Below are 23,630 nucleotides of genomic sequence, written 5' to 3'. Positions count from 1 at the left end.
TCTAGAGACTTTATGATTTTCTATTGTTGGACATTTGCTTGGGCATTAGTTTGAACTATTTCTTAAGTAGCTACATCTCACTATATTCTGAGTTTTGTTTGCTGGATGTGCAAATTATTCCTTGGACAGAAGCAAATGTGTGAGGCATAGATTTATGTATGTCATCTTAGACCATTGTCACATTCCAGTCAGGGACATATCTTTCAATTCTTTTGGTGTAATACTCCATAACATAATTTCAGCAGATAAATGAATTATTTTTTCTTCTCCTCATACATATATCTCGGTTCTGTTCCTGACGATTACCCTGAAGCAGAGAAGATTCCCTCCCACCCCATACCCTTAGGTTTTCTCTTAGTTGGAGTAGTAGTGCTAACCCAGATGGGATTGGTGGTCTATGCTGCGAGCGCCAAGGGTATTCTAGAATTCTGGTAGAGATCTGACAGTCGGCCAATGCTTGCTATTTTGTCACATGGCATTATCTATCATATTTGCAGTGGATGTGTTACAATACTGATTGCACTAGTGGCAGTTTTGACACTGACATATCAGAGCGTTTGTGTGGAGTCCTAAATGTCAGGCCTATTTCTGTTAGAATAGTGTTACCAACACAAACTGGTTCCCGAACAGCAGTAACAGTGCTGTCGGTGTTGCACGTGTACAGTGACCAGTAAAGATGGTAGTACTTCAAGCAGTGCATGCTTTGTATTTGCATTCTTAAAACACAAATCGCAGTAACAAGGGAGCTTGTATGATGATGATGCCAACTAAGTTGCTAAGTGCCTTCAGGCATTTTATGGAGTTTTGTTAAATTAATACTTGGGAAAAGTGTTGGATCAGCACAGCAGGACTTTTCAAAGCAACGCTACCTGATTAATATTCATTCTTTTTGAAGCCAGAGATCCTAAATACTAATGTGAATATCAATGCCATTTCCATCCTCCACACAGCTTATATACCTTTATGGAAAGAATTTTAAGGACTCCACTTTAACAGGATCCCAGTACAGAGGAAAATGTTCTTCCTCCAAGTAGGCCATTTCATGAAAGAGACAAAACATGCATTGCACATATTGTTTCGGAGTAAAGGAGAGCAAGAATAAAGAATTTGACTGCAGAAAAATACCCAAAGTGCACTGAGCTCTCCTTTTTGAAAACCACAGAGCATGGTCTTCAGTGTTACTCATTTACTACTCACATTTTAAATATCAGCATTGTTGGAAATGTTGCCCTTTATTAAGAGTGAATCAGAATTATTTTTTGCCTTTTTCTGAGCCCTAGTTTTGCAGGCTGTAGACCCCTGTGGGCTTTGTCCCTGCTAGTCAGTGGTAAAGTGCTCATGCTTCTCCTTTCAACATGGCAACATTGGCTTAACTTACTGTAAGTCCCTAGAATAAGGCACCATTGGGTACCCATGAGTTGTAATTTTAACCCCTTGAGTGCCCATGACGAGATGGTCTCGTCATGGGCCGCGGTTGCGCTGTGCCCATGACGAGACTATCTCGTCATGAGCCCCGCCCGCTAATGAAACGCCCGGCACAGGGCGTGGAAAGGGCGGGGCACTCAAGGAGTTAATGCCACAAGCAGACTGCAGCACCCATGGTGCCATTCACTACAGTGACAATCTAAGCATGAGTGCAGGCCTGCCACCAGTAGCTTGGTTGTGCAGGTTCCAATTGCAAATTTGACCTGTCAAATGTTTGACAGACCTAAAACCTTTCTTTTAAATATTTATAGGTCACCCCGAAGTAAGGCCTTCTGCCCCTTAAGGCAGGATACATCTTATTTAAAAGTAGGACTTGTAAAGGTTAATGTTAAACATCTCCTTACAGTGGTAAACTTTTTAAAGTTATTTTCACTGTAGCAAGGTTGGTTCCGTAGAAAAGCAGTGGATTACAATATTTTGAGTATTAAATGCCAATTCTGCCTCGAAACTACAAATGTAATTGTTGGCCTTTTTGAAATATTTATTACAAGCCTAATTTAGTATTAGAAAGTCACCTTTGCCCTGCCTAATGTCCCTGGAAGTTAAATCTGAAATTTGATCCGTCCTTTCTAACAGCCACTAATTACCATTTCAAAGAGTGTGAATGAGGTATGACAGTGCTCCCAGGACATGGACAAAAGGCCTTGGGTATGGGAAGAGGTTGTTGCGCTTTGGTCAGGTTGGCTTGTGTGCCGGTATCACAGACCTGGTTAACATTAAAGAGGGCTACCCTGTCACAAGCAGATGCAGCCTACAGCTAGGCCTGCACCGTTCTTTTATCACTCCAGCCAGACCAGCCTCCATAACAGAGGTCTTCTTGTTAACATCAGTGTTAGAGCCTACGGGGATGTCAAGACCTGTCAATACATGTCTGCTGGGGTTTTTCATATGAGATTTGGGGCACATTTGAAAGGAGGGAAACAGACTGCCATAACAGTGTGTGTATAGCCAGTGTCTAGTTGCTGAAATCTCAGCGTTGTCTTACCAGACTTCTGGCTACGAGTTTGTTTAGGGTACGGGGACTGCCTAGAACTGGATTTTTGTGTTCTGATGTGGGCAGTGGTGTAATGCAAAATAATGGGACCCCTTGCAAAATATGGTGAGGGACCCCTTAGTCTCATATATATTACAGATATTCATTGGCCTTTGACTGACTGAGGAGCCCCTCAAGGGTTGTGGGCCCCATGGGGGGTTTGGACCCCCTGCACCGCAAGAGTTGCAGGGGCCTCTGTTATGCCCTTGTATGTGGGAGGACACTAGTATTTTCAAAATACACTCTCCAAATAACCCCTAGTCTCAGAACCCAAATTTACTGTCGCAGAAAACTTCATCCATCTTGAAAAAGCCCATAATGTACGGTTAGCCCCCAGAACCCTTACCCCATTGCTTAAGGCTCCCCCATGAGTCATTCCCAATTGATAGCTGGTGCCAGACATAAACTGAGGCATTACCAGGCCCCCACTTCAAAACAGTCCCGGGCCTGTGGAAGATCAGAAGAGGACTGAATCTGCTGTCTGCAACCTGAAATGAGCCTGGAGAATAGGAGCACTCTCTCTCTTCTTTATTTACCCAGGACAAAGAAGTAGGCCACAAGGCTTAAAAGGCTGAACTCCTTTAGCTACAGATACATAAAAAGCTACCAGAGGCTTTTTTCTGCAACTAGACCTGAAGAGAACTCTCCTGTTGGTCTCTGCCTACCACCCTGTGAGTCTCTAAGTGCCTCTACTGATGTTGTAGGGACTTGAGATGTGTACTCCTGTGGTGGATTGGGACTTAAAAGACTAACATCAGAAGGTAAAATATTTGACCAAGACTAACCTGGGTAATGTACCCGAGCTACACTCCATTGCCGTCAGTCAAATTGATCCCTAGGTCCTCTTCTACAGCGATCATTGACTATCATTGACACATTGTGCTTCTTGGCATTATTTCTACTCAAAAAATCATTTCTCTGGTTCTCCTTATTTAGTTTTTGTCATTTTGGTGTCATTTTGTTAATAAAATGTTACTCTATTTTTTTTTATTAATTTGGTATTTGTATTGTTTAATATTTCAACTTCATAACTGTTTTAATACTGCATAAATAGTTTACACATTGCCTCTAAGTTAAGCCTGTCTACTCCATGCCTTAGCTACCAGGAGACTGAGCTTTGGTTTATTTAGTGACTTTTAGTGGTTCAGCCTGTCAAGGATTTGGATTATTACTTGAAGTGGGCACTTACAAGTCTGAACTAATAACCAGATTTCTTCCAGTCATTCACATGTAGTAAAATTTAAAAGCTGATTGAATATGCTAAGGCTACACTATTGATGGTTACCATATTTTTAAAAGTAAAAATAGGGACAAATGCACATCTTTCCTCACACATGGTGCCATGAGGAATTCAGGTAGCCCTGTTAAACATTTTCAACCTTCTTTTCTACACTCAGATAACGGTATGTACATAATTGTTCCATTATACACAACACCCACTTCTGTTGACACTAAAACACCGAAAATGATGCTGAGCACCCTCCGATTTAAAATCGATCAATCTGCATAAAAGATGAGGAAGCCATCTACAGTACCACCAAACACCACTTTAGACATTAAATTGAAAAATGCCTTTGACTATCAAGGACACCTACACCATGCCCTAAACAATTGGACAGCAAATCTGCAATCTGAGGTGCACATTTTTGTTTTTTGTTCACAACTATGCCCTGAAATCCTTATACAGACCAGACTAACATCTAAAAAAGACAAGAGAAAAAAATGACTGGGACAAAATACTGACGATTCAAAGCTACCAAATCTCATATTGAATTAAGAAAAAGTAAAGAACAAGCAAATACAAGGAATTCGAGAAAAATTGTTTTGCTCCTTTCCACATCTGTGCATCATCCTGACAGCAACTATTTGGTGATACAAGCACATTCTTCTTCATAAAAATTCTGTTTTTGGCATGATAAATTGCTATCATTTGATGGAGTGCATGTCAGACTTGCTTTCAAAACTAGGATACCAACCCACAAATCTCTGTTCTCAGAATAACTACTTGAGACTGCCCCCAAATCAAAATCAAGCAAATACACTTTCAAGTTCCACTTCACAACTACATACAATACCGTATTGTTTAATTTAGTGTAGTCCAACTGGCAAAGCCAATAGGTATGCATCTGGCTGCCAGATTTTTGTCTTTCGAAATTTTCATTTTGGCATGGGTTTTTTGTCTTTGGAAAGGTTTTTGCAAACTTTATTGTTGGAGAAGCTGCTGGACCCTCCTCAATTAAAAAAAAAACCCTATTGAATAGAGGCAAACATATTTTTTGCTCTTAAAAAGCACACATTAGCACACATTAGCATAGTAGTTCCAGGCACTGAAGGAAACTATACTGTTGCGCTATACAATTTGGACTAACATAACATAACAAAAGATTAAACAAAAGGCCTTGGATGCAGGGAGGTTTTCTGTTCCTCTGACAGGATGAACATCTTGGCTGTGCTCAAGAACTTAATTAACTTCAAAGAAACTTACCCTGTCACAGGAAGATGCATCTTATCATGGTTTCCCCCTAACGTTTTGCCTTCAACCCTCCTGTTTTTCTGACTCACATTTTGCTGGCTTTAGGAGTTTGCACTCTTTACCACTGCTAAAGTGCTTTTGTTCTTTCCTTAAAACATTGTAGAATTGTGTTATACCCAATTGGCATATTTAATTTACCTGTGATTTCCTAGTAAAATGGCACTACCTGTGCCCAGAGTCTGTAAATTAAATGCCAGTAGTGGGCCTGCAGCACTGATTGTGCCAACTACTTAAGTAGCACTTTAAATATGTCTCAGGTGTGCCATTACAGCATGTGTGTGCAGTTTTAAACTGCCAGTTCGAACTGGCGAAACAAACCTTTTGCCAAGCCCATATATTCCATTTTAACCCCTTCAGCGCGGCGCAGATTACCACGCCGTGCTGAAGGTTCGTTGCGCGGGCGGGGCCGTGACGGAGCGGTTCCATCATCCGCACAGCGCGACCGATGCGCAGGACGGAACCGCTCCGTCATGCGCATCGAAAGGGTTAATACATATAAGTCACACCTAGGATAGACCCTGGTCAGCCCAGAGCACAGGGTGCAGTGTATATAGACTTTTTGACATTCTTTTTTGTTTTATATGTCTTGGCACTGTAAAACTCTTAAATGCGTTGTTCACTACTGCAGGGCCTACCTCTTCCATAGGATAACATTGTAGTTACCTTATTGCATTTAATACATGATCATTTCCAAGTGGGAGTTTTGCAGGGATTCTGCACCAACACAGAACTATGCATAGGATTATGGGATTATGGAATCTTAGTGCTTAGGGACTGAGTCATCCTACCACCTTAGTACCCATGAGCCCAGGACCGACTAGCTATAGTGTCTCACTTGCTCTCCTACTCACTCATAGAGAAACAAGTGCTTAGACACCCCACAAAACAACACTCCCAGCTCTCTCAGGATTTGCGGTTGCAAGACACACCCTTTCGCTCACACTCCTGCACTTGTCCACACTAAGATCTGACAGAGACACAAACCAGTTTAAAATATTTATTTTAACTAATGTGCTCTAATATTAAGTATACGTGCCACAATAAGCAGGAAAATGCATAACACAAATACGGTCAGCATAGCAAGTAGTCCGTAATTCATGAAAGGAGCTGTCATTATGAAACAACAGTGTCACCTAATCTCCCTCCCCTTGTATAGAAGCCGAATGATTATATATTAGAAGATCTCTGGGCCTTATCTGTAGACCACGTACCTCAGTCTATTGATGGTAGATCTACATCACAGGTGCTGTCTTGCTCTTCTCCCTGGAAAGGTCCCTTTCAAAGTGTGTGCTACCTATTTGTGTATTCCAATAGGACCAAAGTACGTATTCCCAAACAACAGCTGAATCGGTATGTTTTGTCTAGGTGCTAGTGCCTGACCAGAACAGAATAGCAAGGGACATTGTTGATCGACCTTGCTCACAATGTTCAGACTAAATCCCACGAACCTGCAGAGTGTGAACCCAGCGATAGGGCCTCATGTGAAAATGGCAAAAGAGACAGTTGCAAAATAACTCGTCTAGTAACGTGAGCAAAGCAGCGGAAAGTCTGCAGGCTGCTCATGCTAACTTAGAGAGGACGACAATGTCCCCATGGGCCATGTGACAGGAGCTGGTAACCAGATCATGTCTAGTGTCTTTAGAATGAAAAATCCCCTCTTATGGTAAAATCGTATTTTGAATTACACTTTTGAAAATGCGACTTTAAGAAGGTTGGAATTTTACTGCTTTAGCCATTCAGTTGCTACTACCTGTCTCTGGGTCACATGACTGGATACAGCTGACAGTTGGGCTTTGTGTATTCCTCCTAGACAGCCACACACAATAGAAAGCTTAGGTGTGCCTGGATGGGCCATCACTGGCAGGATTGGAGGTCGGAGTTGGGCACTGCCCTACTTACACATGAATAGCTTGTTTTCTTTCTCCACACAAAGGACTACATATGCCCTGCAGTTAGTCTGAAGCCAGGGCAGGGAAGGCAGGATGCCTGTGGACTTCAAAGGGAAACCTAAAGAAATGTCTCCCACTTCAAAGGAAGGCTCAGGTATAATTATTGGACCCCATATACTGACTCTTCAGTACACTTTTGGACAAGTGAACACCCTGCCATGGAGAAGGACTGATGTGCTGCTAAAAGGACTGTCACTCTGCTGGATTGCTGCTCTGAAGGACTGCTGCCCTGCTGTGCTGACCTGATGCCTGCTGCCCTCGAGTCTGGGTGAGAAGGGCTGGACCTGCATCTGTGGAACCCAGAAGTCTAGACCGACTCCAAGGCTAGTTGGCTGGCCTCCTGACTAGAGCCTTGGGACAGAAGGCTCCAACAACCTTGAACCTAACACCAGGACTCTGCCATCTGTACGTTTTACCTTGCCAAGTGGTGCCACCCCAGTCCTGGACCTTTGGAAGTGGCCTGAAGGTGCTCTGCCAGCCCATCTGTGGATCCAGCATAACCAACAAATCGCCTCTGCCGTGGGGTTTCTCTCAGCACAAGGTCTCCCTGTTGATCTTACAGCCCGCATTGAAACAGCTTCTGTGCGAAGCTTCCCTGACACAGGCCCTCGAATTGCAAATCTCTTGTCAACATCAGTCTTGATGATGTTGCAAGTTCTTGCTTCACAACCTTTTAGGTTCTTGGAAGCAGCGCATCATCTTGACTGCGTGCAGCATCCTCCAAGCTTGACTTCGCATCACAAGCGCTCCGCGATGGGATCCTCAACAGCAATGCAGGAATGCACATTTCAGCTCCTCAGGACTGACGAATCACCTCGGGTGCATGACGTGTCCTTGATACTGGACTTCGCATCGCAATCCTCCATCAACAGGATCCTCGACAAAGATGCAGGACCTTGCATTGCAGCTCCTTGGAACCGATGCATCACCTCGGCTGCATTACGGGCCTGTTTGTGCTGAGACTCGATTGCCAGCGATGACATGCAATACAAGATCTGCACTTTGCTCTGCAGCAGCCAGCTGTGACTGCCAATGCAAAGCTCCAGCAACAACCCTCTGCGATGCCCGACCGGCTTTTCGTACTACAGAAGCCTGCAGTGCCCGGCCTGCTCTTCGTGCTACAGCCACAACCATCTGAAATGCTCTCCCTGCTCCTTGCAGCCTCCTCCACCTCAAACTGAATTTTTCGTGCTGGACCTTGAGAAGGTAACTTATTTTCAGTAGTACTAACCTTGTCCATGTATTTGGCCCATGCTCCATCACGGTCGACCTGAACTTGTGACTTTTCCTTGGTCTAGCACGATCAGATGACTGCAGAAAGGTGCTTTGTGCTTTTGGTGCTACATCTACCAAAACCTTCGATATTGCCTATCTCCAGTTCTACTGATTTGATTTTTGTTGTTGTGGTATAATTTTATTGAATGAAATGTACTCTATTTTACTAAATTGGTTTGGATTTTTCTTGTGTTGTGTTTTTTACTTTATTACTGGTTGTGTGCAACATAAATACATTACACGCTGCCTCTAAGTTAAGCCTGGCTGATTTGTGCCAAGCTACCGGAGGGTCATGCACATGTTAATTTAGTGACTTTAGTGGTTCACCCTGGAAAGGATTATGATTGTTGCCTGAGTGGGGCTTCCATCTCCCTCAATCAATAACCTGATTTCTTACAGTGATAAACAAGAGTTGAGTTATAAATGCGCTTCATTGAATGCATACTAAAAAAGATGAAATCTTCATAAAGAACAGTTTCAAATTAACAAAACCTGGTATGCTGTGAAATAGTCAGATAAGCAAAGGCCACTCGAAAAGGAATTTAAAACTGCATTAGCAAGGGACAGGAACTGATCAAGGTGGAATGTGCCCTGTGCTCACATAAAGAGCTGGTATAAAATGTCCTGATTTCACAAAACCAACACTAAATTGATAATAAAGTTTTTTTTAAAACACTGGCACTGAGGGGAACTACCGGCGGTGCAGAAATGCTCCTTGTGAAAGCTAAAAATGCAGTCACTCCAAGTAAGTTAGCCAGTGGTTGAAGTAGGTTGACCTATTGCCCCATGATGTATGCTGTAGTGGTGTGAATCAAAATGTGAATAACATAACAGACCAATGAATAATGAGGGCTGGCTGGAAACCCCTTTAAGTAAGTATATTAAACATATGATTTTGTAAAAGACCTAATAACCAACTGTGCAAAGAACCAAAGTGGATTATTTTCTAAACATTTTAGGTCAAATACACCAGGTTAAGCTTGATTGAGAATGGCTTAGGTGACCAGTACTTGACATACAACAGGAGCGATAAGTGCACACATTCAGTTGCAAATCAAATAAGATAGGCACCAAGACAACAGTGAGATACTCTACACTTCAGTTACTGGTAAGTACACAAGAATTAAATGGTCATAATTTTACTGTGTTGCAACTGACCTGTGACTTATAGAGTCCATGTTATGGTCAGGATAAAGCTGTGTTATTGCAGGTGAATTTATGATATCCTCCTCACCTCCACTCCCTTTCCTTCTCCCTACTTTCCCTCTCTCCTAACTTCTCTCGGTTCTGAGTTTTTATATGTTCATGAGATGTACCAACAAGAAAACCTTTGCCTGCACATTGACTTTTAGACTTGACTAATTATTTGTAATCAGTGTGCCTAACCCTTCTGAAAAATGGAATCTGGAGACTTTTAGAAGATTATGATTAAGTAAGTTTATGCAAGATGCATAGATTTTAAAATTGTTCTGAAGGTTAATCATGTTTGCATGATATTCTTTTAGGCAATGGTGATGAACTTCAGTCTAGCTATAGGTTAAGGTGCATGTGGGCTCCTTTAAATGAGGCTATGTGTCATTGCATGTGCTGCCGGTTACTCTAAATGCAGCACCTAGCATGACCAAAGAGTATCTGTACCAACTACAGACTTGATTCTTATAAACTCTACATATAAGTCCAGTCATGGGTAGCATATGTTATGTTACGTTGATTTGTATGGTGCAGCTTATCACCGATGAGGGTAACCAGGTGCTGGAGCAAAAACATGGGCTGAGAGGCACTTCTAGTTGAACAGCCAGTTCATCAGTTTCTTGTCGAAATTGAGAATTGAAGGATCTGTCCTAATGTGTTGAGGAACATCATGAGTAGACATAACATCACAAATAAGATCAAATGCTCAGGAATAGCCACATAGGCTCGGCTACAGCCCCTTAAACTGACTGCAGCCTATGAAAAGACTGTATGATCAAATAATTTTGGGTGTAGTGTTATATCTCACATCGTCAATAATTCCTCATATTCTTAGACCTCAGTCACTAGGCCGACCAAAACTCACAGGTCTAAAACCATATATGCTTAGTGTTGCCTGATAGACACATATATGATCCCACATTCTTAGGCGGGGCGAGTCTTGTGTATACAGATGTAGTCATGGCTGCTGATTGATGCAATGAATACTCCTGTATTGCTTTATATTTTAGGTGCAGTCCCATATGCATAGGATATTATCTTGGTGCATGCACATACATGGAGCTAAGACCCAATGTTCCCCCTGCACTAGCAGAGCAGCAGGAAGATAAAGGCACTTGGTAGCATTATGTGGCACGGAACCCTGGAGTAGATGTTACTGTTCCTGGTGCCATTATAGGGAAATCGAAGGGTTGTTATTCTCTGAGAATTTTCAATGCTCTTTTCCTTCCTAAGTAGTTGTGGGATGTGAGCAGTGGGTTGCTCCAAAGAGAGATGGCATGTCTTAGCCTGGCACAGCTGCCGCAAGGTGCCACCACCAAGGTCCAAGTAGTTGAAGAGGTCACTCTCAAAGTGAGAACCCTTATGAATTGTGGATGCCTCCCTTGATGAGCACCTTCTTCCTCTGCCACGTAAGGGTAATGTGGGAGTGGTATGAAAACGGCCCAGCTCTTGTTGCCGTAGAGCCCACTAGCCCTGAAAGAATGCAGCTGGGGGGGGCTAAGGGAGCAAATAGAAAGTGGGAAATCCGCCCTTTTCCCTTCTTTATCAGTCATTCGGTAAATTCACTTCTTTTGCTACAAATGGGACATGGAATAGAACGTAAATAGTGTATATTCCTGGACTTTCTCTCGAACTTTCTGAGACCGAGATCGCAACGGAGGAATGAGAGGCTGCATATGCTACCTGTAGAAATTAACATACATGACATTTAAGGATTTAGAGAACTATGACGGTGATTTACAGCCAAACACCTGGAAGAAGAAGAGCGGGAATAGGCTGATGGGTAAAGCACATTTTACTGGATAACTGCAAGTGGAGACGTAGGGAAAAGGCTGCAGTTTTTACAACCTAATGACGCATTTTATTTGCTTTCTCCTTTTACTTGTTTTCTGTTTTAATACAAAGTAGAGTAGGAAGATAACATACATATATACACGACTACCACCCTGCCAACCTGTTTTACATTTAAATTAAAGTTGTGGTTGAAATGTAATAGATACAACAATATGAATCCAGTTATGTAGGCCTTAATTTGGCTTCCAGTGAAAACAAGAGCCTGGTTTGAAAGCTCTACAAATCACCGGCGTTGGCCCTTGCCTGAGGGCAGAACACATCCTTTTACATTTTAGGAAACTTCTTAGAGCTGTGCTGAACAGGAATTCAAATGATAGCATATGAATTTTGGAGCAACCAGTGCAGGTGCATATGGGATAAGGAGTTACCCTAAAATAGGAATGGTAAAATGTTTATTAATGCTCATGTAGTTTGCATCGAGGAAAAAACAGAATGAAGTTATCCAATTGTGCTCCGTGAGTGAGTCATCATCCCTGCAGCCAGAAGTCCAGTTCAACATGGACAGGAGATTTAGTTGCAAAGATCTGTGTTTCCTCTTGCCCCCTGTGTGGCAGGGGTAGTGGTATTGGTGCCCACTGCAGAATGCGATGCAGACATGCTAACACTCCCGCATCTCACGGATATCCAAAGGTTTTAGGTTGGACGGATGCCCGGAAGGGTGACCCCTCTACGCAGTGCAAGGCTTGCAGCGGCCTGTGTTAGCCCTTGGTCAGGGTAAACACAATGAACGCCGCTCATCCAAGTCACCTACTTTCCTTACTAGGGATGGCCTGTCAGGGGACTTGTGCCTGCAAGGAAAGGAGACAGAGTGTGGCACCGCTGACGATAAAGGTAAGCCGCCCCTTTTCTGGGGTAGGGAAGATCTTACTACAGCAAGACCCACTTTTTGCCCCATTATATTAAACGACACCAGCTTTGAAACTTGTGAGGCTGACGCGGATTTTTTTTTTAAAAACCATACATTTGCAACGCTGTGACCTGTCACCTTTACCCTGGCTCCATCTGATCTCTAAATGTACTGATTTTATTTTGGTTGTTTACAGAAAATGAGTGCTGTCGAGTAGCCGTTCGGCACTATGCGGCGCTTTACAAGAAACTTCAATACTTCTGTCATCTAGATGTGTATGTTGGTGAGACAGTTGTAGAGAACGGGCTTTGGCTGTGTTTCACTGTTGACTACTAACCTGAAGATATGAGCAGCATCAACGCGGAGGTGAAAAAACGCATCCACAGTCAGACAGTAGCCATGACAACTGCCTCCGTCCGGAGCCCAGAGCGTTAACATATCTCCGAGTTACAGATCTTGGACTTCGCTAAAGCGATTTTCCTTTCATAAAGGAGGTAGTGATGCGTGGTTTTCATGGAAACTCGCTTGCATGGCTGACATTTTGTTGTCTTGGAACGTATGAATAAATAAAGAAATATATCTCACTGGAAATTATAATCAAGTGTTGCATTTTTATCCTCTTTAGTTGTCTTAGGAAACTGTCCGTTTACATTTCAAAGACAAGAAAACATTTACGTCAATTCACTAAAATGCCAGGGGTAGCGAAAGTGACAAAACACGCCCTTTGACCTTCACTTTCACTCGCTCACACATACACACACGTTCACAGTTCTACACTCTCTCACATAAAGACACTCACCTGCAAATAGATAATAGATAAAAATAGAGTGTGTATATATATATATTCACATAAAAAATCATAGGTTTCACACGTTATAGTTAGTAGGACATTTCACTCGTGAAAAACCAATGAAATTCCCCCGTTATAGTTAGTGCAGGCAACTATAACTCACGCGACCGCAATCCACTGCTGATGACGTCAGATATTACATCACTGTTTTTAGACACTTATTTACCCATCTATTCTTCCATTAATCTTTAGCTATACATATATTACAAATATTTATTTTACAGAAAGACACATATGTCATCAGTGATGTAATATCTGACGTCATCAGCAGTGGATTGCAGTCGCGTGAGTTATAGTTGCCTGCACTAACTATAACGGGGGAATTTCATTGGTTTTTCACGAGTGAAATGTCCTGCTAACTATAACATGTGTGAAACCTATGGTTTTTTAAGTGAATTTGCAAGGTTTTTTAAATGCTAATTCCTAACTATAACGTGTGTGAAACCTATGGTTTTTTCAGTGAATTTGTACGGTTTTTTAAATGCTAAGTTATGTATTTATTATTTATTTAATTTTTTTAAGGTTTTTCACCGTGCGCGCACCGTGCGCGCACGTTGCGCTTTGCGCACCGCGCGCGCGCTGTGGGCAGTTCGCGGAATTTTTCCGTTTCTACTGTGCGCACACACTTCGCGCACTCCGTGATTTTTGGTAAAAAAATTAAAAGAAATTTTGGCCCTTGGGGGTCCTTTTGGGACCCCCTGACAAAGGCTAGGGGGTCAGGAACTGCCCACCCTGCCCCCTTTTCACGTTCTCCACCTTTGTTTTTCACCCCCTCAGAGTGCGAGAGACAAAATGGTGGCCGAAACTTCCTGGTTTCGACCGATTCGAATGTTTACTAAGATCTAACAACCAATCAGAATCGCGCTCGCGCACGGCAGCGTGCGCGTACGGTAAAACTTACCGTACGCGCACGGTGCGCGCCTATAGATATATATATGGTTTTAAATGCTATTTTCTCAGGAAATACTGATCAGATTTACACGAGACCCTCAAAAGGCACATCCCTGACCTGAGGGCTACCTCTCTGCCAAATTTCAACTAATTCTGTTCAGCCGTTTGGGCTGTAGCTTGGACTAAAGGTCCTATGGAAAAATGCATGGGGAAAACACGTTTTGGGACCCCCCCTTTTTCTCAGCCCCCGCTTGACGAATCCCCCGAGACTTTCAGGGAAGGAGCGGAGCGGAGCGCCCCACCTATTTTGACAATTTCGCGAGGATTCGTCAATTGGCGCCAAAGTTATTCCAAATAGAATGTTGCGGATTTCCTATGGAAACACGGTCCTAACTATAACTATCTACTGGCGACCGCCAGTAGATAATATATATATATATGTATGTCTACGTGTGTATATATATGCATACATATATATATGTGTGTGTGTATACATATATTTATATTATCCACTATTAGTGTAATAAAAAAATTGCTAGTCTACAAAGAGAGCACTGATTTTGCCACCTCTGAGAGCATGAGTCACAAAGGCTGTGCCAGGGGCTGCAAGGGGCAAGCCAGGCTGCGACCCATGGCGACCCCTAAATGACGTCCATGCAAGAAAAGATTGTATGCAGAATACCACTCCTAACTAATAGGGCACTGATGGTCTGTCAGTAAGTAATACCTGTAGTAATCACTGTGCAATTCCCCCCCCCCCCCCCGGTAGACACACATGCAGCTGCAAAGTACAAAAAAGTGCTTGGACTACCTGCAAAGTCACGTCACGTCACGGGTCAAGGTTGATGTTTATCGAAGAAGGAATGGTAAGGAGTGCTTACATTTTAAGGGTCCAAAAGTACCATAGATGCACCCATAAAGGCACGCCGATGCAGGAGCACATAATTTCAAAGTTTTGCAATTCACATACAGTTCCAGTAATATGCCTGGAAACCTGCGCTCGGCATAGGTTTCCAGAGATACTACTGAATAGTTAATTTGAAATATCTCCCTGGCACCTATTTCAGCTGTTCATAATTTTTCAAAGCATAGAATTAGGGAGAGGGGAGTGAAGCCCATTGTGCAAACACCCATCTTTATTTTCTATGCATAAAAAAACATTTTTTCCTATAGAAGAAAACCCTTCCCCTACACCCTGCCAATCTGGGGGTGATTTCAGTTTTCTATCCTAGAAAGTGAGCAGATATATTTTCCAGGTTTGGACTGGGTTTTTGGAATGCCCACAAATTTGTGAGTCTGTGGGTGTTCACAAACACAAAAGGCTAACCATGCCTATTTCCACCCACTTCCCACCTCTTTAATATGATTTTCTACTGTGAAATTCTATGTACTTGTGACAAAGAAATTCAGAGTAGTGAAACAATGTACGCCTGGCAGGAATTTTTATGTGAAATCCTGGGAGGTGTAAATGGATCTGTTTCCTGCTTTAAACTCATCTTTGTGACTGACAATACATTTATAAATTGGTCTCTGTATCTTTTACCAGACTCTGCTGTGTGGGGACCAAGCTGCTTCAGTATGTCCAGGTCAGTGAGATCATGTATGTGTGATAATTGAATAAGCTGCCACAGATCCCTTGCTTGTCCATGATCCTCTTGAAGGGATATTTGAATAAAAATGTCTGGGTCTTTTAGATATCTGAATGTAGCACGAAGGGAGGTTCCCAAGCCCTCATTTCATCTGGAGCAGGAAGGCTCTGTCACTCATACCGCACCCAGATTTACCAATATCGTAAGTTTGTTAATTGTAAATGTTGCATGTGTGCTGCAGGCCTTTCTGTGAAATGGATTGTGACCCAGAATGGGACTCTGTGATACACCGTATGCACCCTCCTTGCTGACTGAGTCTGCCTGCTCACCGGGCTGTAGAGGACTGACAATGGTGGCAGCGATAAGATTGTAGTGACAGAATATGCCTTTTCACTTTCTTTGCCATTTATTCACCTACAGTCCCCCAAGCATTCTAAAATTGGCCTGCCAGTCCCCTGTAAATAAGTTCTTTGCTTAACCATGTGGGACATGGATGATACATTTGCTACTTCTGTGTGCAGAGGGTCTGTGTCGAGTGTGTATGCCACATCTCAATGTGGCCACGCTGAACTCTATGTTGCTTCCTACATTGAAGTGGTAACTAAGATGGAGGGTAGAGACAGCCTCAGACAACAATATAGAATGTAGGGTTCCACCAGGACTTTTCAGAGATCCTTTGTAGTAGACCAGACTTTGGGGTTTGGAGAAGGGTGACAACGAGCATTTGAAGCTTAGGGAGTTTTACCTCCCATTTCTTGACACATTGTTCACTCAAAAGAATCTCACACAAACCAGTTAACCAGTAGCTAAGTGGGACAACCACTCTTACTTTGAGCCCCTGGTTTGGGTCTCCCTTGAGCAGGAGACTTGAAACTACACCTTACCTTCCAGCTGAGCCCTGAAGACAAAGTCCATGTTTGGGCCAGTCTGAGAGGGATCAGCAAAAGGCAGTAATTGTCTTAAACACACCTCAAACTGACCGTTGGAATGCACAAATTCTACTTTCAACTTTAGTATAAAGATGGGATAGAAACTTCTAGCCAGTGTGCCAGTACTTCTTTACCATAAAAAGGTGCCCAACACCAGTGATGACCACTGAATACTCTGCCCTCCAGCACTGGGAAGTGTACTGTCAACTCCCCTTGCCAGGTTTGGGACCAGAAACCTGGGTATTTCTACAAACCTGCTAGAAGAGGTTTTTATTGACCCAGCTTTGAAGTAGCACGCTGACTCACCTGAAGGGCCATTGGAGGTTCCCTTGAATAAAGAAGATGCTATCCAGAAGAAGAATGACCACAAAGGAACAGTGGAGGGACAACCCGAAACCATATGCTATGAGGAAGAGAAGGACCTACATTGCTTTGCCTGAGGTTGAAACCCGAAAGCCCTTATGTATGCCCTCAGCATGGATCACGATGCTAAATTCTATGTGTCTCTTTCTATAGGGCTCATTGGGAAATCAACACTGTGTGCGTTTCACTCAAGTAAACAAGCACCTAGAAGCATCAGGGTGCCAAAGAATCCTGACCGCATCCCATGGTCTCTACTGAAGAACCAGTTTCAAAAGAGGTACTCTGCCGAGGAGGCAGGCATCACCCACTGTCAGAAGGTCCTTTAACACACACTACATACTTGCCTCTCTAACTCAGGCTCCTAGCTTGTATGTGAGATAAAACTGTGACTGGGCCTGAGGAATGACCCAAGCTGAAGCATCCATCAGACCACGAACATCATAAATAATACACAGCTTCCTTTCACCAGGTACTGCTCACACTTACATTAGCCAGTGTGCGTAGTGGAACTTGTAATGAATCGCAACCATGTTGACTGAGCCAGGGCAGGTACACTGCGATCCCTTCTCACTGGGTTGTGCCGAGTCTACCCCATCTGGAGCAGCGCTGCTAAAAACCAAACGCTTAAAGGCACTGCCTGCTTCCCCAGCACTGGATGGACACAAGGTACGGTGTAAAAAGGGTAAACCACCACCACAGTGGGAGTCACCGATTAAGAGTGTTAACATTTGAAAATATCATACTCCAGTTAAGACTCCAAGCGAACATTACTCATCCTATTTACCTCAGGAGGGCCAAAAAGACTATTTTATCACTGTATTACCTATCTTGTTATAAGCAGCAGACTGCTTAAGTAGCAGAAGAAAGTGGAATATTATTTGGGATAATGCAATTGGAATGTAGGTATGAATAAAATACTAACTTTTCAGGTAGCACTTAAAATTACTAAATTAACCTATACTCAACCCCTTTGGAATTTATGGTACAGAGCAGACAGGCGTAACTTAAGCTAATATGTGAAGTATTTATGCAGTGCCAAAACAGATATAAAGGATAGGATGTGGCATTACAGTCAGAGCTTCCAACTTTGGAACTGGGAATTGGATCTCCTCGCCGGCTGAATATCCTGTGAATCTGGGCAAATCACTTAATCTCTCCATGCCTTAAAAAACAACTAATGTGTCCTTTTGTATTGTAACCGATGCAGCAGTAGCTCCTCCGCTATGGTGGAGGAGCGTCGTTCCCCCCACCCGCCAGCAGCTTTACTATCATTTAACTTTTCTAGCCTTGGTGAGTCTTCGGAGTGGGGCCATCGCAGGGCAGTCACGGAGGGGGAGTGGTGGGCACTGCTGTCAGTGCGCATGACGGTTTGGCCGGCCGCCTCGGGACAGCCAAACCGGCATGCGCACTGAAGCTGTCTCCAACCTGAGCTGCGTTGCTGGGTTGGATACAGCAGGCACAGGCTCCCAGTCTCTCTGGCAATGCAAATCGAGGTCGCTCAGGCCAATCCTGATACTGCTCTTATGCTGCCAGCAGCATGAGAGCAGCGTCAGGATTGGCCACAGGGGATTCTGGGAGCCTGTGCTGGTGAGGAGGAGAAGGGCAGCGATGCGGCAGGTAAATTATGTGTCATTTGTTTTTGTTGTTTTTTTGTTGTCGCTCATCCCACCCTCCCCAGCCACTCGTACCCTGACACCAGCTGCTACTGAACTGAAGCTTATCTAAAGTGTTTAATTGCCTCTGGGACAAGTTTGTGAAAAATACAATTCCAAACAAACTGTCAAAATACCAGACTATAAAAATCTCAAACCAAATCAGAAAACATAAAATTTTATGAACAAAATGACACCAAATGACAAAAATCCAATAAGAGGATCCCATAAATATATTTTTTTAAGTTTTAAATAGCACTTGTGCCAAAAATGCTAGTCTATGGAAGCGGTAGACAAGGGATACAGTAGAGGTTGAATACACCAAACAGGTTCTGTCTTTTTTTATGGAGCTCAAAACTTTTAGAGGGAAAAGCCTGAAGCTGTATATGAGGAAGGTGCATCAAAATCCGAAACCGTTGCCATGAGGGGTCCCCCTGACAGCTCTGGGGTCGTTGGAAGTGCAACAACTGTTTTACGTTCCAACTTTTCAGGGTTAATGTAGCAGCTCCTCTGGGTTACTTCTAAGGCTCACAAGACCACGGGGACAAAACTCAAGACCAGAATTCCCTCCAGTAGAGACAATCAGCAAGGTCTAGTCCAGGTCCTGGTCCAATTGGTACTAGTCATTGCAGGAAAGGGCCTCTATCAACTTGTTGTGTCCCAGAGTCACAAACTAGATCAGCCAACTGACCAATGGAGTCCATTGCTTTGTCCTGGGTACAAGCAGGAGATGCCCCACACCCAGTCCATCCTTTCACCAGGTCTAAGCTATTGTTCTCCTCTGGGAGAAGTTTTCACACCTCATTAAGGTCAAGCACTGCACAGATGTTAGGAGGCTTATGTAAGTTAGCTTCCACGAAATTCAAGTGGGGCAAATGTAACTTTCCTTAAATATCTAGAACAAATCCAACTTCACCAATTAATTCGAATTTTAATAAATATGAAAATAAGTCTTTGAATGACTATTCTAGCAGTTTTATTATAGAAGTTGCAGATTAAAGTTTATTATCTGTACTCTGACTAGGATTCAGCTACAGCCCTGCCAGTGAAAATAGCTTGTGGGCGCTAGCCACTGGAAGACTATGCCAACATTAATTTTAAATGGACCAAATTTAAATATCAGGCACCCTACCTTATGAGCAACAAGGCGAACTTAGGGGTGATTTATTAATATTTTAAATATTTGAAAGCATCATTTCCTACCAGCCAATAAGGGTTAATTTGACAGGTTTGACATCATGTTTTTAGGCTACTGCACCACTCACGCTACATAGGTTAGGTCAGAAACCATATTTTACATTCCCACTCTGTGGATGGCACAATAGGTGCTGCAGTCCTCAGGAGGCATTTAAGTTCCAAGCCCTGGGTACATTTCCTACACCCTATGCTAGGTTTTTAAAGGCAAGTTATATATGAAAATCAGGGGTTAGCCAATTTAACCATGTTTATGGGGGAGCACAGTCTACTCCTGTTTAGAAGGGGTAAAGAGCACAGAATTTAAAAAACAGCAAAAACTGGGTCCATAAAAAGGTGAAAAATCTGGGGTGACCATGCAGAAAAGGTGGATTTCCTACTATAGTATTAGTTGTTCCAGTGGGTCAGAGTTGAAAGATGTAAGTAGCTCTTAAACCTGATTTCTGAAAACAAAGATTGCAGGTGTCTGGAAGGAATGACACCAGACTCTCAAAACTGTACATATTATGGGTCTTCACAAAAGTCTACGATTGATGTGTGACCTCCCTCTACATGATGTGGCTTGTCAATAGGAGTTTAAATGTAAGACAGTAATTTGCCAGTAGTAAAATTAGGATTGCATATTTTAGTGTGTAGGATACTGTCTCTGTGACAATAGTGCCAGTGTTATTCATGAGGAACTCTTCAGGGCATGGATGTTATGTATTGTATAATTCATCTTGTCTTTCCTGCTGCTGAGGCTGTAATATGGGTTCTGGCTGCCCCTTTTGGAGTGTATGGGTTATGGTATTTTATTGCTGAAGTTATGCCTGTATAGGAGGCGTTTGGTAAGGTGTGAGAGGTTCAGAAAATTCCCTAAGCTTTGTATGATGAATTGGTAGTTTTGCAGAAGATTGCAATGTTTCAGGGACTCACTCAGGCCTCAGTAAAAAGATTAGATGATATGAACTTCCCTGCCAACTGGATAACCCAAGTAGGCCTATTAGTGAGAACGCCAACAGTGTAGGATCGGGGTTGTCTCAGGTAGCAGTGGACACTTTTTTGCAATTTGTGTCTTGAAATATCATTTCTTTGTCAGTTTTATACTGGTGCACTTTGATTAATTGATCTTGCTATCTATCTTGAACAGTATATGTTCGACATCAGCAAGTATAACTATACAAATAACGTAATGAGGCTTCTTTTCCTTTTAAATTAAAGTGTGGTATTTCCTCAAGTGCAAAATACATTGGATTTTGTCATCATTGTCATGGATTTTATTTTTCAACTGCTGTTAAAAAAGGCCTAAAGGATGGAAAGAATGAACTTCTCATATGTTGCGCAATATGTCTTCAAGTGTTGATCACAATGATCCCCCTGGCTCTGGGCGGTCTTTAGTTCTGTGGCCTTCTGGGAGAAGTTAATCGAGGGCAAAGTAGACTTTGCGGCCGGACTAGGAACAGAAACCAGCCCGGGCACTTCCGCTCATTCACCCCCCTTCCCCATGGGGGTGGAGGGGCGCTAGTGTCAAGCACCACTGCCGCTTTTGTTACAAGGGGCCGGTTTTGCAGCACTGCCCCCACAGGTCAAAAAGCAGCCCCCACCCTTTTGGTTCACCGAGAAAACGCCTGGTGCCGGCTACAGCCAGTCCAGCCCTGGTAGACTTGCTGTGTTAGATAATACCTGGTGTGTGAGTTAACATCACAAATAGCAGTTTCCGCTGTACGATTTACCAGACAGTTGCTTTGTATATGCATGCTGTGTGGAAGGTCACATGACCTGCTATGGACAGAGGTGAAGGCAGTGGGTTGAAACCATAAACCAACTTGTATTAATGGTTTTGCCACTCTCTGTTAGGCTCTGGAGGCTGAGTTCGCCATTTGATATATCTGCCCCTCGTAAAACGGAGCTTGGCTTTACTCCCACAATAAAGGAACTAGGGAATAATGGACGATCTGGAGCGCCCTATTAACTAGACAATGCATTGAGAGTTATTATTGCACATTTCTACTTACACTTTATAAAATGCTCACTTAGGTATTGGCTATCTATTGGCCCACATGAGGGTTATTTTCCTTCGGGTTGTCATCAAAGTAGCAATTTCTTGGTCAAAGCATCATTTTTTTACATTTTTGGTACCTTCTGAGCAGCAAGCTTGTGCTCATGATTTATTTCTATCAGATAGTTGCCAAGTTTCCTAAAAGGTATACTTGTTCTGAGTAGGTAACCAGCAGATGTAGACTTAGGCATTTGGACCTCGGCATGTGTGTGTTAGGAAGTACATTTTTTAAGATCTAATTACCGCTCTTCTAACTGATTGGTTTTAATACTGATGTACGTTATTCATGTGCACTTGCACTTTACATCAGACCATGGCAGATACACAAAGTGTAGTATTTTTATGAACTGTGCGTCAATTGTTTCAAGTCAACACAAATTGTGATTGTTTTATGTGCTGTCAATATCAATGGTTACATTGGTTTGGCATAAACTGCTGACAATAAACTTTTTGATTGGACACTGTATGGTATGAGCCAACCAAGTATGAGGTTTAAAGCAGGTGTCACAGGTGATGCTCCTGTCAATTTCCGAGTATCTTCTTTACGACAAAGGCCCGCACCTTAACAAGTAGAAAAAGAACCCAGAGCAAATACTAGCAGAAAAGCCTCACCTGTTGCTCTTAGTATGAGCAAAACTGTGCTGGGACACCACTGTCCCCTACATAACCCCAGTGAGATGATTCTAATTCGAAGTAGTGCATGGGGGTTCCACACCAAAGATGTGCCATACTACTGTTGTATAAAGCACTAAAATAACCGTTGTCTGGTGGACACTGTTCTTCCTACAAGCATCTATTTATACTTCTACCTCCATCCTCACTTACAGCTTTGAGTTGACTTTTCAAAGAGGTGTCTAGAGCTCCAGAAATGTATTGCAATTATCTAGAAACCACAGTGGACCCCAATGAGGAATCGTTTTTTCAGCCTTTGGTCTGTGGCAGTGAATGGAATTAGGCATAGGTGGATAAGCTGCTGTCTGTCATCAGAGGCGTCAACAGACATTTAAAGGCGTCCATGGGTAGTGATAGGTCATATTGCCTCAGCAACGATTGGCTGGTGCATTCATACACCTTCTGTGCTATGTGTACTCCGTGTCAAACTTGATTTGACAAGATAAAACTACAACAGCGCAATTCTTGCAGCCCTTGCTCTGGTAAACTGCGGGTCGGACTTTGTCATTCTTTGTGTGGCTTGTCGTCTTACACTTGCAGGCTCAGTTTTACTAGTCTTTGTAAAAAGCCCATCCTTTCACTGGCAGCATCTCCTTGCTCTTTTGCAAAGCAATTGTTTAAAGAATCGAACTAGTCCATATTCTAATAAGAACCCTAAAATGTTAGGGGAGATTTTTTGCTTATTAAATCAACCAGATAGGTTAAAATGTATTGGTCAAAAGAATAGCAATATCCTTTAAATGGAGTGGATCCTATCTGGATATGCAGAGGCTTCATGTTTAGAAAATATAGAAACAAATGCACACACAGTTGGAAAACGATGTATAAATAATGTGTTTCCTGATTGTAATGAAAATAGAAATTCGTGATGGGTGTTTGTTTATCCCTTGCGAAAAAGATGAGTATTTCAAAACACTATGCATATATAAAGTGTTATAGTACATGTATGTATGTGTGTATGTGTGTGATCAAGCTCATTTACATTGGAACGTTCATTTATATATTTTGTTTCGCAATTCTGTAAGATGCAACTGTCTCTCAGCCAAGCAAGTGTGCAACATACCATAACTCGTACATTATAAATTTTCGGGGAGACCGGTTTTTAGCTAGCTTCAAGCTGGTTTACAGAACATGAATATGACCTGTTGGGGCAAAATCTGGGTTCTCGTTATTACACACTGCAGCAAACACACACACCCCTCTCATGCTAGATTCCGCTCTGCAGCGACCCTCTGTGTTTTGTTTTATTGCTTGAACAATAACTTTAATAAAAGCACTGTGGTCT

The sequence above is a fragment of the Triturus cristatus genome, chromosome 4_1 (genome assembly GCF_964204655.1).
Source record: "Triturus cristatus chromosome 4_1, aTriCri1.1, whole genome shotgun sequence".
Taxonomy (NCBI): Eukaryota; Metazoa; Chordata; class Amphibia; order Caudata; family Salamandridae; genus Triturus; species Triturus cristatus.
Note: the sequence above shows the minus strand (reverse complement) of the source record.